General features: G+C 38.3%; 1 protein-coding gene across 2 annotated transcripts in view; it reads right to left on the reverse strand.

The window, feature by feature from the left end:
* DICER1 (dicer 1, ribonuclease III) overlaps positions 1-14,591 on the reverse strand; it is a 68,625-nt gene that overhangs the window by 47,392 nt on the left and 6,642 nt on the right. Inside the window, exons 2-3 of one of the 2 annotated variants that reach the window (XM_029237210.1) lie at positions 2,025-2,088; positions 622-722 (exon numbers count right to left, since the gene is read on the reverse strand). The exons of the other annotated variant lie outside the window; for it this stretch is intronic. The gene's annotated coding sequence lies outside the window, so the exon portion shown is untranslated. The remainder of the gene's footprint in view (positions 1-621; positions 723-2,024; positions 2,089-14,591) is intronic. 2 annotated transcript variants of the gene reach the window in all.

A 14,591-nucleotide genomic window follows, 5' to 3' on the forward strand; every position in this document is an offset into this window, starting at 1 on the left:
TAGTTCAAAAGTTATTTCTACAGTATTTGGTTTGGAAATCCATGCCCGCACCACTCCTACTCACCCTGAAGGGTGGATACAAGACAGAGAATTTGCAGGGAAGTGGAGGACGGCAATTGAACCCTCCCCGTTACATTTCCAGAAGGTCACAATATTTAAATTAATTTTCATTCATTTAGTACACAGTGACTGGCCCCAGCGATACACTATCTATTTGAAGAAAGCAAATCCAACATTTAAAAAGTCAACAAGTAATCCAATAATGTGAAAACTGAAAAACCTATAATTTTGCCAATTTTTACTTTCTTTGGCGTGTTTAAATAGATTTTTTTTTCTTAACTTGGTCTTAATGAAAAGCTCTGAATCCCTGCTGGTAAGTGAAAGTTCTATAGTTTCACAGATTAACTGACTATGGTTAACTGCTTCAGCAGAGCCAACAGAGTAATCCACATGACTATTTTCCAATCACAGATTTCAAATTTCTGGTCAAACAATTAACACTCACGAAAGCTGTGAGGTTGTTTCATAGCTTTTATATATGGTTCATTTAGAAATAACTTAGTAAAACACATGAATAAAAACTCTCTTCCTCTTTCCACATACGATAAAGCCCCGATTTACCGTCTTAATGTTTGAGATCTCTGTGTTGCTGTTGTCTGAACTGCATTTTGACATTGTGATAGCAGTTTATTGGAAAATCACAGCATACCCAAGCTTCTGCTCTAAAAATAAATGCAAAAATAGCCAAGTTTAAGACTCCTGTACTTAAACTAAATATAAACGCATCTACAAGAAAGCCTTATGGATATGAAAAGCTGAATAAAAAGCCATTACTTTGGATTAAAATTTAAACAAAAGACATCTGGGTTATTTTAGGATACTAAGTCTTATTCTAAAACAAAGAACAAGAGAATGAGCTATAACAATAGCATGCCTAATTCCCAGAGACTGGGGTGGGGCGTGGGCTGTCTTGAGAAAAGTTAGAGGAAAGATTTAAAAATGAATGCAAGGAAATCAAACAAAGTACATAAATTCTAAAGACAGTGATTAGGGAAATGGAAAAAATAAATAAATAAAAGGACAGAGATGTGTCATTTCCTAAGTTCATATATACAAAAGAAGTAAAGAAGATCACCAGAAGAGTACTTGGCTGAGTAATCCAAATCACCCGGTAGCAAGTTTTCACTGCAAGTATGAAATCCATCAGCAATTTCAATTTCTCAAAGGAAATTAAAAGTACGAACTCAAAGAACAATTTAATCTAATGATAAACTCTTTTATAAAATTCATTTATGAATAAAAATTTAAGAACTCAGTTCAACAATGTCAATACTGTGGAGAAATTTAAATTTACGGGTGGCCCTAAATAATCCTAAGAGATTATAAATCAAAATCAAAATTATAAGTCAAAAAATAAGGAAGCGTAGGGCTTCCCTGGTGGCGCAGTGGTTGAGACTCTGCCTGCTAATGCAGGGGACACGGGTTCGAGCCCTGGTCTGGGAAGACCCCACGTGCCGCGGAGCAACTAGGCCCGTGAGCCACAACTACTGAGCCTGCACGTCTGGAGCCTGTGCTCCGCAACAAGAGAGGCCGCGACAGTGAGAGGCCCGCGCACCGTGATGAAGAGTGGCCCCCGCTTGCCACAACGAGAGAAAGCCCTCGCACAGAAATGAAGACCCAACACAGCCAAAAGTAAATAAATTAATTAATAAAAAAAATAAATGAGGAAGCATAAAGTACTGAGGTGAAAAGCTTGATTTAATCAACAAATGTTGCTTTTTTTAGATTTGATACTGGATTTCATTTATGCTCCTTAACTGCAATGCTTCTACTACCACAAGCTCAGGAAAAACAAATTGGCAGTGGTTTCTTTTCACTTATTTGTGTCTAGTCTAGTCTAGTCTAGTCTATAGGTCGTGCATGGAGGTTAAACTTTCTCATTTCATACACAAATTGGTTTCGCTAATAAGGTAACAAAGCAGAATGGGGAAACCTTAACACTACTTTAGTATGTACATATTTACCTCAAAATGCTGATTCTAAGTTCTTTCAGTTTCCAAGTCTGTATTAATTCATACCCTAGGTAACCTAAAAGCAATCAGAGAGAATATTTTAGAACATACAACTCATTTTTTAAAAACAACTTTAAGAAATTTCCTACTTGACAAACTTTTCTGATATTTATCTTATCAGAATAAGATCTCTGATAAAAACAATTTTTGTATTTATCTATTGGGAATCAAGAAAACAGTATATGTATGAAAGGGCTGCCCTTTAAAAATTAGTATTTATTATGCTCTATTACAATTGGGAATTTTTAAGAGTTGTTAGTACAATTCAATTAGATATAAGGAGAATTCCTGGAAGTAAATTACATTTCCCCCCCCCCCCAGTAAAATCTGGCTTTAAAAATACTAAAAGAGGGCTTCCCTGGTGGCGCAGTGGTTGAGAGTCCGCCTGCCGATGCAGGGGACACGGGTTCGTGCCCCGGTCCGGAAAGATCCCACATGCCACGGAGCGGCTGGGCCCGTGAGCCATGGCCGCTGAGCCTGCGCGTCCGGAGCCTGCGCTCCGCAACGGGAGAGGCCACAACAGTGAGAGGCCCGCGTACCGGGCCTTTTTTAATACCAAAAGACTACAGTAAGTCAGTACCATGCTTTACATGAACTTATAACCCCTTACTCTCCTAATGAGTAAGTTCGTGTTTTCAAAAACTACCTCATGCTTTGACTTTTAATTCCGTTCTGTACTGCCACCTAGTATGATGTAAATGCAATACACCAACTTGGCCTGATGTGTCACACTTGACATCTTTCCAATTCATATTCACCTCTTTTCTAGAAACACCGTAGCCAAAATAATACGCTGATAATCCTTTAAAACTTGACGCAACTCCACTATTACAAAATTATTGCTGAGTTATCCAACTTACTTCCCTAGACAATTCTGTATAGAGATAAATTAGACAGTTAACATGCCAAGTACAATGACAACTTATGTTCATACTACGGAGCCAATAGGTCAAGTTTTCTAATTTTAATTGATGACTACGATTTAAATTACATACATGACTCATGTTTGATAGGTCCCTTTAAGATAACTCTGAAAAAGACATGCCACATACCAGATGCTCAGTCAAGTTCTAGTATAAACCAACAAACTTAACCTAATTAGCATCTAGATCCCATATATGGCTGTACTCTTTCAGACAAAGGCTTGTAACAACAGACAGCTAACCCTCCTAGTTTGAAGTCTAAAGGCATCTAGAGCTTCCTGGTGCATATTTTCAAAATTGGTAACAGAAAACTTCCAACTCATTCATTTTATTATGTGTCACAGATTCTGATACTACTAACTTTACAAATATTACTGTCCAGATTTCATTCCTGCTCTCATGAAGCCCAAAATGCGCAACTACCATGAAGTTCCATAGTGAACAAAAGAACACACCCACACAACATCAATATTGTGACATTAAAACACTGTCAAAAATACTCCTGGAAGCTAACAGATAAAACTAAAAAACGTCTGAAGAGCTTTTAGTCTGTAATACAGTAACAAATATGCTATGGAGATCCAAGACATTAATTTTAACTCCAACCAAAGCCTAAATGCTAAGAGCATCCTTGGCTATGGGTATAAAATAACAGGTTTATAATACAGGTTGCTGACGTAAGGGCAAATTAAAAATAAGTGGTTCAATTCTCCCACTTGAAAATAAAGGAAAGAGACTCTTTCCCCTCCTTTTTTTTTTTCAGAACTTCTTTTTCAGTCCTTTTGTGCTGTACTTGAATCTTTATAAAAGCCAAATAAGCCTCTAGCCAGTCTCACTTCTCAGGAATGTTTCCTTAAGATATGTCATCACCAAGAGAGATAATGCCCAATCTCCCAGTTTCCTAGGATGGCCTAATTTGGCAACTGACTCCAAATTGCAAAACCTACCACCAGTCATAAAGATATGAGAAAATTAGCAATTTTATCTTGAAAACATGGGTGTAAAGTGTTGTAACCACTTAGCTATACAAAAGAATAAGGTTTCTGTCTTTGCAATCTCTTTAGTGGATAGCCTGAGATACACATCACATTCTAGTTTAATGCTTAATCAATAAAAATTCTTCCTTCCCTTCTACATTTTTGGAGAGATTTTCTGGGTTGGGAGGAGATTTTGTTTTTAATTATATTTCCCCAACATTAGCTTTAAAGAAAAAAAAATAGTCCAATTCTCAAAAAGTATGCACGCCAAATAACAAAATCCACTTCTTGAAACTTAAAACAGTAGAAAAATCCTAAAATATACTGCTCAACTGCACTAGAGAGAGCAGTTTTAAAAATGAAAATAGAACTTAAGTGCGCAAACACCTCCTCTTGTTCCTAAAAAGGAATCTGCACACAAGAAGGATCCAAGGTATTTACAAATAACTCCAAACAACCTCCCTTTTCTAAATTAAAGTTAGAGGAGAAAGAGAGGAGCCTGTTTTAAGTTAATTCCTAAGTCAAGCCAATGCTCTCACTTCTTAATATTTTGGAATATAGTCATTCCCTCCTCAGCGAGGCCCTCTGATGCGGGAGGGACGCTGGGTAAGGCCACTGCGGATGCAGAAAGCAGTCTTTTCTCTTTCTTTCTTTCTAAGTATCTTTCATTTAAAATAATCTGAATGCTAGCAGAGTCCAGTGTCAGGAAGACCAAGGTTTATCAGACTCTACTACCTCTCTCTAAGGTTGTTTCCTTGCCTATAAAATAGAGCACCTATTATGACGATTAAGTAATTAAACGCATAATAACCTTGGTAGAGCAAAAGTCCTTGCCCAGAAAATGTTCAAAAAAAGAAAGTTTTAAAGAAACCACACTACCATCTCTATCTACAACCACTGTTGTCATACAATTCTTAAGACTTTAAGGAACTCCTTAAAGAACCTAAAATGTTGTATCAATCCTAAGATTCAATATAAAAAAATTAGTCTCATACAAAGTTAAAGTACTATACAAGATTTTATACAGTATTTTTAATCAGATGAACCTGAAAAACCACCAACTCCAAACTACCTAGTCATTATGAATTTACAGTACAATGAAAATCAAACAAATTTAAATCACAAAACATGGTATACAATGTAAAATAAAATTAAACACCTCTGTGTCCACTAGTCCTCTTTAAAAGCAAAAACCAAAAAGTACTACGTGCTACTTCTGTTTGGCTCCCCAGACATCACTGCAAACATGACTGAACTGTTTCTTAGGCAACGAAATGGTACACAGCTGGGCAAGTAACCGTCGTCATCATCACCATCAGACAAGTTTTGAAAATATTAAAATGCAAGAAAAGAGAAAACAAAAAGATAGGAAACATCCAAAATACCCACTGTACATAAAATAAATATTTCAAGGATTTATCAACTATTATTTGGGGAATATAGATTATGAAATGACTAAGGTCAAACCAAAGAGTGACAGACCAAAGAGAAAAGGGATAATAATTTCAAAAATTTAAACACTGGAATTTTTAGTCTTAGGTAGTTAAATACACAGCACAAGAGAAATATTTCCTTTTCACTTTTGTCATATCTGTCATTATTAATCAGAAATCCTTGCATATAAATCTAGCTTACAACATTAACACAAACCACATTCAGATATGCACCCTTCAGCATTACCATTTATAATAGCAAAAAATGTCCCTCCCACCTCCCCCAAAAACTCTAAATGTCTAACAATGAGTGAGGGAATGGTTTGGTAAACCATGGATGGCTCACTTTATATGAACTACAGTTCAACTGAGCTATTAAAATGATGACAGTTTATAATAAACAAAAATGCTTATGTTATGGGATTCAATGAAAAAACTTTTATTTACAGGAAGATCTGATTGTGTCCTCAAGTTAAAAACTAAAGAAAAGAAGAAAGGGAGGAATGGAGGGATAGAAAATTGCACCCAAAATTGAGGCTGGGATCACTACCATAAGTAATTTCTTTCTCCTTAAAACTTTTCTGCATTTTAAAATCCCCTACAATTTGAACACTTTATTACTTTCAGAATTAAACACACTCTTAAACTGAGGATGAAGACAATAAAGATATATGACTCTGTCTTAAGTATTGGGGGAAAAAACTCCCTTCTTAAGCCACTGAATGTGGTAAAATTTACCCCAGTTTCTATAACTTAAACCACAAATTCACCAGCCTTCTTTTCCTGCACTACTCTATGAACCAAACAAATTTCTGCATTTCTCTAAAATCTGTAGCATAAACATATTATATTTACATTTCCATGTAATTATGCCTAAAATGGGATTTGTCCAAAACTGAAGTTGAATACAGGTCAAATACCATTTTAACAAATTCCATCCACCAAAATCTCCATATAGAAAGTAACTCTAGGCTGCCAGCCAATGGCCCACTTACTTGGAATACTTCTTCAAAAGACCACCTTCCAACACATCGAAATGGCACAGATACCCGCCCCTGCCCTTCAAGTCACCTATAATGACCTTACTTTGCAATTTTGTTTTCAGAAAGGTAAATATTTAATACATCACTAGCTTTCAAGGTGAGTTTTACGGTTAATGTTTGATTCCAAGTTTCTGTACTTTACTCAAAAATATTGTTCAACAAGTGCTAGAATGTTACTCAATTCTACCTTTTACAACACATAAGAACATCCATGAGGGAAAAGGGTCCACAACTCTCTATGTCAAGCTGCTTTAAGATGCTACAATGTGAACGTTTCACTACTAAAGAGAGGTCAGTTCTGAGACAAAATGAGCCTAACAAACATATGATTATGGATGGACGCTTAGTCAATGTTGAGTCAGGAAGCAAACACATCAAAGTTCCAGGTGAGAGGCAGAGCCTACACCACAGCCACGTGCAGCCACTCATGCTCTCTGCTTTCCCTGTAACTCCACGACGAGTGTATCACAGCCTCCACAGATGAGCAGTACAAAAAGTGATATTTAAAGTGGTTTTCCCCACTTAAAAAACTCTCATTGCACCTCCTGCCCCTCAAATTATTTGTTCATTCATTCAACACGTATTTATTAAGCAAGACATCCCTAATGCAAACTTGTATTCTGGAGAGTGTGAGAACTTGAGTTCAGTTTTGAAGAATGTGTAGTAATAGCACTAGTTAGGGAGAAGATAATACAGGACATCATGGGGACGAGGAGACAGCAAGTGAAGCAGCATTTAAACAGAAACCAGGCAAGTCGAGTTGAGGGAATTACAAGCTGTGTGCTGCAGCGCCGTGTCCCACAGGAGAACAGCAAGACCATGAAAGTGGTAAGATAAGCAGGGGCGAGACCATAAAGGGCCTTATACACAGCTCTAAAGGGATTAGAATCTCGTCCTGTGGGCCTTTTTAGTCTCAGCATACACCAAGGGTTGTCACCTACTTAATCTCAGCCTAAGAATGACTCTCTATCAAGGCCCATATACAAGAACATCTGAATACAACAAAGTAAGAGACGCCTGAACTTTACTCTTTCCTTTACAGGGGACATTCCTTTTCCTGGTTACAATCATTGCCTCTACGAATACAGGTTTGGCTGGAGCTGTCCCTGTTGGTGCACTGAAATCCCTTGTCCCAGGAACCACCCACCCACCCAGTCCAACCACGGAAGAACCAAGATGGTTGGTCACCCCACCTCTAGCTCCAATTCACTATCCCTGACTGCCTACAGTACATTTCCACTTGGAGATCAAAGGAACTTCTCCAAAACTTCCAAAAATTCAATTAATCTAAAAAGAAAGATGAAGATCTGCTACTGCTAAATACAATTAAAAAAACACCCCCTCACACAACCATTCTTACAGGAATTCCAGAGATGCTTCAAGAAAGAAAAGCAGCATCAAAATAAATGCAGTCTCCTAAGGTAACAACTCTTATTTCACTCAATTATGTTACAATTAAACCCAATATACATATATTATAGAAAGAATCCAGGTAAGAGAGGAAAGGAAGTAGGCTCCAAAGTCAGAGTGGTGAATGAGCCCGTTAGCTCTAAGACTTGCGGGCAAACGACCTCATTTCTACAATGGCACCTACACAGATGGCAGCCCCTTGGCTCCTCCTTCTCCCTACATAATCCACAACACACACATTTAACTCTAGCGTAAGTCAACTACGCAAATCACTAAAAAAATAGGTAAGATGTTTGTTGTGGAAAAAGGAATTGCACACATTGGAGAGAAGAGGTGAGAGACTGCGGGAACCATGCTCAAAAAGACTCTCAGAGCCTCTCCTTGAGAGTCAATTAAGAGTATGCTACATGGTTCACAAATCTGGGGACCACTGAGAATGGGAAGAAGAGCAAGAACCAAAACTAACTGGTCCCACCTTTCAGAATTGTTATAGTCCTCTTTAAAAAAACAGGCAAGCGCCCACATTGGACCAAAGGACAAAACTGGCGGCTACCGTATCCTGCAAGGATACCGTACCCTAGTGCTTTTAATCCTACATTGTTTGAACATGAGCAAAGCCACGAGGATACCCCATATGTATCTGCTTACACATGATTGCAAAGATAAAGTCTGGCACCTCTAAGGGACCTTACTCAGTAAGTAAACTGTCTGAATGGCAAATAGACAATGTGACTGAGACACAGTATCCAACACTAAGAGCAGAAGAAGTAGCTGTCATTTGCCAAACTCAACCTCTCGCCAAGGACTACCAACAAGCATCAGTCCCAGAAAAAAAACAAAGGGATTAAAATCAAAGGTAGAGTACTCATGGAGCGTAAAGCTCCAGGTGACTCTGGGTACGAGAAACGTGATGAATCAAACCAGGACAGCAAGACAGCTCAAAACCTTCAATGAATTCCCTTTGCACTTAGGATAAAATCTAAAATCCTTACTATGTGTGACCCTGCCTCTCCCTCTCCCTGACTGGGGCTGGGTAACTCCCCCGTCTCCCACTAGTCACAGGGCCTTAGGCCCTCCACCGAGCTCTCTCCTACCTCAGAGCCTTTACACACACCATCCCCTGGCCATCTGCTCCTCAATCTTCAAGTCTCACCTCCAGTGTCACATTTTCACAAAGTTAACAATATCAGTTAAAAGACAGTAATGTAATATATATAATCCATATGTCCAGAACCAATCCGAGTACCAGGCACAAGCAGGATCTATCTGAATACATGAAGAAAGGCTGACAACTCTCACCACTAATAGGCAACTCTTAGGTAGAGGCCATTTGAATATTGACTGCCCCCCACCTCCCGGAAGGTTTTTAAAATACTACTGTTTCATACCTTAACTACTTATTTTTATTTACTATCACTTAGAAACAATCCTTCCAAGAACAACAAAGAATATGTTAAATTATAATTCATTAGTCAAATTTATCCAGAGTGAACTTTGGCCAAAGATTAAAAATTTAGCTTCCAATCTAATTAAAGATGTCACATACTGACACAGCTTTTGAATATCATTTTCATGAAACTAACTCTATTAGTTTTCAGGGAACTAAATTTGTCCATATAAATCATACTTGTGCCTAAATTCTAAGGACATAAAAAACCTAATTTCAGTGACATTAAACACTTCTATTCTTCCATACACCACAACAAAGAGTATTTTTTTATATTAAATCATTAAATGACTCTCTTAAAAAGTTGTAATTTTTTCCACATAGAGCAAAGTTTTATCTGGTTATGTTTTGTTTTTTGTTTTTGTTTTTTTTGCGGTACGCGGGCCTCTCACTGCTATGGCCTCTCCCATTGCGAGGTACAGGCTCCGGACGCACAGGCCCAGCGGCCATGGCTCACGGGCCCAGCCGCTCCACAGCATGTGGGATCTTCCCGGACCGGGGCACGAACCCGTGTCCCCTGCATCGGCAGGCGGACTCTCAGCCACTGCACCACCAGGGAAGCCCTGGTTATGTTTTAATATCAATTATATCTTACTCTGGAGAACACTTTGGATGATATGGACAAATTTCTTGAAAAATACAATTTACCAAAATTAACATCTAAGAAAGAGAAAATGTGAAGAAGCCTATAGCTTTTAAAGAAATTTAATTAGAAACTACTTATGGGGCTTCCCTGGTGGCGCAGTGGTTGAGAGTCCGCCTGCCGATGCAGGGGACACTGGTTTGTGCCCCGGTCGTGAAGATCCCACATGCCGCGGAGCGGCTGGGCCCGTGAGCCATGGCCGCTGGGCCTGCGCGTCTGGAGCCTGTGCTCCGCAACGGGAGAGGCCACAGCAGTGAGAGGCCCGCGTACCGCCAAAAAAAAAAAAAACCTGATTATGAAATACTCCAAGCCCAGATGTCTTCACTAGTAAATTCTTCAAAACATTTAAAGAGTAACCCCGATCTCAAAGACAAACTCTTCAGGAGGTCAGAAATAAGAAGAAATACTTCCCAACTCTTTACATGAGACCAGCATAAACTTGACACCAAAACCTGAGTACATTACAGGAAAGTAAAATTATAGACCTGTCTCTCAAACAAAAAATGTAAAAACACTAAATAAAATGTTAACAAATTGAATTCAGAAATATATACAAAGGATAATGCATCGTGAACAGCCGTAGTTTATCAGAGGAATGCAAGGATGGTTTAATATTCAAAAATCAATCAGTTTATTAAAACAGCATGGAGGTACTGGCTCAAGAACAGACAATGCAACAGAACAGAATGTAAAAACAGACCCACACCCATAAGGTTACTTAATTAATGGCAAAAACAATACTGTAGCACAGTAGGGAAAAAAGATGATCTTTTCAAATGAAAGCTAGGCTAATTATGTATCTAGGTGGAAAAAGTGTATCTTGACTCCTGCCTCACATGATACACAAAATCAATGCCAGCTGGATATCTAAATGTATAAGGTAAAACAATAAAGTTATTAGAAAAAAATAGAAGAATACTTTCCTGTTCTTGGGGTGAGCAAAAATTTATTATACGGAAAGAAATTAACAAGCTGGACTACATTAAAATTAAGAACTTCCGTTTACAAAGTGAACTGATTAAGAGAGTGAAAAGCCAAGCCAGAACAGGAGATATATAATCAACTGCTACAAAGCAATAAGAAAAAGGCAGACAAGCAAATAGCAGGCAACGGTCTTCAAAGCACAGGATACCAAAATGGTCAATAAACTTCATCAGCAATTAGAGTAATACAAATTAAACCACCAGAGCTACTACCACACACCCATCAGAAGAGCTAAAATGAAGAGAGACAGCATTAAATGATGGGGAGAACGTGGAGCTTAGAGAACTTTCACACACTACTGGCAACACTGTACACTGGAAGTATCTGCTATGGCTGAATATACATGTACCCCCCAGTAACTCCATTCCTAAGTGTATGCCCAACTGAAATATGTACAAATATTCTCCAAAAGACATGCACGAGAATGTTCAGAACTGCACTATTCATAATAGCCAAAGCTGAAAACAAGCCAAATCTCCATCAACAACATAACAGATAAGTAAATGCTGACATATCACATAACTAAGTGCTATAACTCAATGATGCAACACAGAATGAATCTCACACACTTAAAATATTAAGTGAAAAAAACCACACAAAACCTTACCATATAATTTCACTACATAAAATTAAAAATAAGGAAAAATAATTAAGTCAGAATGGTGTTTACTCTTTTTGGTGGGGGCTGGAGGGGGGAGAGGGAAGTGCCTGGGAGGGGGCATTGAGAAGACCTTATAAAACATAGGCCATACCTGTTCCTTGATCTGGGCACTGGTTACCGGTATGTTCAATGTGTGCCCCTGTGATATATGTACTTTCCTGTATATCAACTGAAACTGATTTCACTTGAAGTTTATTTTAAAAGAAAAGTAAACAAGGGCTTCCCTGGTGGCGCAGTGGTTGAGGGTCCGCCTGCCAATGCAAGGGGATACGGGTTCGTGCCCCGGTCCGGGAGGATCCCACATGTCGCGGAGTGGCTGGGCCCGTGAGCCATGGCCGCTGACCCTGCGCGTCCGGAGCCTGTGCTCCGCAACGGGAGAGGCCACAGCGGTGAGAGGCCCGTGTACCGCAAAAAATAATAATAAATAAAATTAAAAATAAATAAAAAATAAAAGAGAAGTAAACAATCCTTAATACAATGTGTAAAAATTCTTCATATACCACGGCAAGTATGAAATATCAAAAGCTCCCAGAGTAAAGAAGGAAAGGGAGAAAATTTACCTTTATTGAGCACTTATATTCTATTATCTGGTTTAATCCACAAAGCAACACTAAGACAAGTTATCATCTCCATTTTAAAGGGATTTGAAATAACTTGCCCAAGGCCATGTGGCTAATGAATGGGAGAAGTAGAATTCTGCTTAAAATTTTGTCTGATTCCTATTTTTATTTTCACAATATACAAAACACTATGGTCTCAAAGGAAGTGCCCATTTACACTGATCTGCCGGTCAAAATATGTATCTGGATATGTTCCTTTTGATCTCCTCAGGGGGCTGAAAAAGAATGTATCCATTTTAAGGTTAACAGATGCCCACTGAATATTTTACTTTTAACTGAATCTGCATAAACACATATAAGTAAATATTGCTTTAATTATAAAGCCTTAGCAACTGAAATCAGCCCTGACTATGGATATTTCTCTTGGCCTTTCTAGTTTAGATGCTCAATAAATACACAATAACAGACTATATATCTCACCATTTTTTTCAATACCTTTATTACATTTAGCTGAAGACTAAACGTGATTTACTGCTTGACACAGAAACTACATAATGACTTCTTTCTCTAGTGAAATGAATTAAGTGCTACCTTAAGACAGATTATTATAAAGGGGGTTCAGACATAGTGAAATAAACTAGATTAATTAATATTATAGAAACTACAATGTACCATGTAACTTTTTCTTCACTCAATATAGACAACACAGGTAAGCATTTTGCCAGAGCATTTGCTGCTGAGGCAAGACACAGATTTCATACATGTATATATGTAGGTATAAGTGTGTGTTGCATGTGTACATGTATGTGTGGGTACATGCGTGCGTGTGCACATGTATAAGCGTGTGCATGCTAAAGAGGCCTTAGGATAATTATTTTTTTCCCTACTCCTGGCCAAAATATGGACCCAATTCATATGTAAAAAAACTTCCCGGGGACTTCCCTGGTGGCGCAGTGGTTAAGAATCCGCCTGCCAATGCAGGGGACACGGGTTCGAACCCTGGTCCAGGAAGATCCCACATGCCGCAGAGCAACTAAGCCCATGCACCACAACTACTGAGCCTACGCTCTAGACCCCGCAAGCCACAACTACTGAGCCCACGTGCCACAACTACTGAAGCCCACATGCCTAGAGCCCATGCTCCACAAGAGAAGCCACCACAATGAGAAGCCTGCGCACCACAACGAAGAGTAGCCCCTGCTCTCCACAACTAGAGAAAGCCTGTACGCAGAAACGAAGACCCAACACAGCCAAAAATAAATAAATAAATCTAAAAAAAAAAAAACTTCCCTGAATTCTCCTAATGTTCAGCAACAGAAAAGCTAGAGATGCACAAAGACTGATTTAAATAACAACAATAAATATTCTCCTTCAGGATTCTGTCATATGTCAACAAAAACTTTTTTTTACAAATTATCCCCAAAAGAAAGCACCCTTTGACAATGCTTCATTTCACATATTTTATTGAAGAAGGGTTGGAAACTGAAGTCCATGTGTTATGTAAGCAATAAAGAATTACTCTTTTTAAGCACTAATAGCATTTGGAAATTACAGCTTGCCTTAACGCCAGTAGAATTTACACACTACATTTAAATGCCTAATTTAGATTGTTCTATTATTTGTTGGTATGTTTTTAATCAACAAAATTATGCATTTTCCTCTGAACACCAAAATTATGTTTGGTCTAAGATAAATAAATTACTTGAGTTTATTATATGTAACAGGTACATATAAAGATTTTTAAATTAGGGGTTTTTTCTTTTTAATGTTTAGCTATACAATATACAAGACCCTTGGAAAAGGTAGGTAATCCCGGTAGTGTTATATACAAAATATAATAAGCATTTTTTTAAGATTTTTTTTTTTTAATGTGGACCACCTTTAAAGTCTTTATTGAATTTGTTACAATATTGCTTCTGTTTTATGTTCTGGCCTTTTGGACACGAGGCATGTGGGATCTTAGCTCTCCGACCAGGGATGGGACCCGCACCCCCTGCACTGGAACGCATAATCCTAACCACTGAAACCCCAGGGAAGTCCCATACAAAAATATAATAAGCTTTTAAAATTAAAATACGAAGGTGCCTATCAAATACTTTCTTCCTCTTTAATAGTACCAGAGGCCTCTCAGTGGGTTACTTGCTCTTCATCATATTGATCAAGAGCTTAAACAGTTCCTATCAGACTCTCATTCATTCACAATCATTCACTAAGCTGTACTAGATGCAGAGAAAAAAGATGAAAAAACTCAACTGTCTCTGAAAGATTTGGCCGTCAATCCAACTTGACCTACTTTCCAAGCCTTACTTCCCATGGTTTTCACCTTACCTTTCCTGCTCCGAACAGCTCACAATTCCATCACCTACTTTCTTATAGTCACTACATACAAACCTCAATGCTCAGTAAATGCAGCCTCTCTTTTCCAAGTCTCACATGCA

This window comes from Monodon monoceros, unplaced genomic scaffold, assembly GCF_005190385.1.
Source record: "Monodon monoceros isolate NGI ecotype Baffin Bay Population unplaced genomic scaffold, NGI_Narwhal_1 Super_Scaffold_21, whole genome shotgun sequence".
Classification (NCBI taxonomy): domain Eukaryota; kingdom Metazoa; phylum Chordata; class Mammalia; order Artiodactyla; family Monodontidae; genus Monodon; species Monodon monoceros.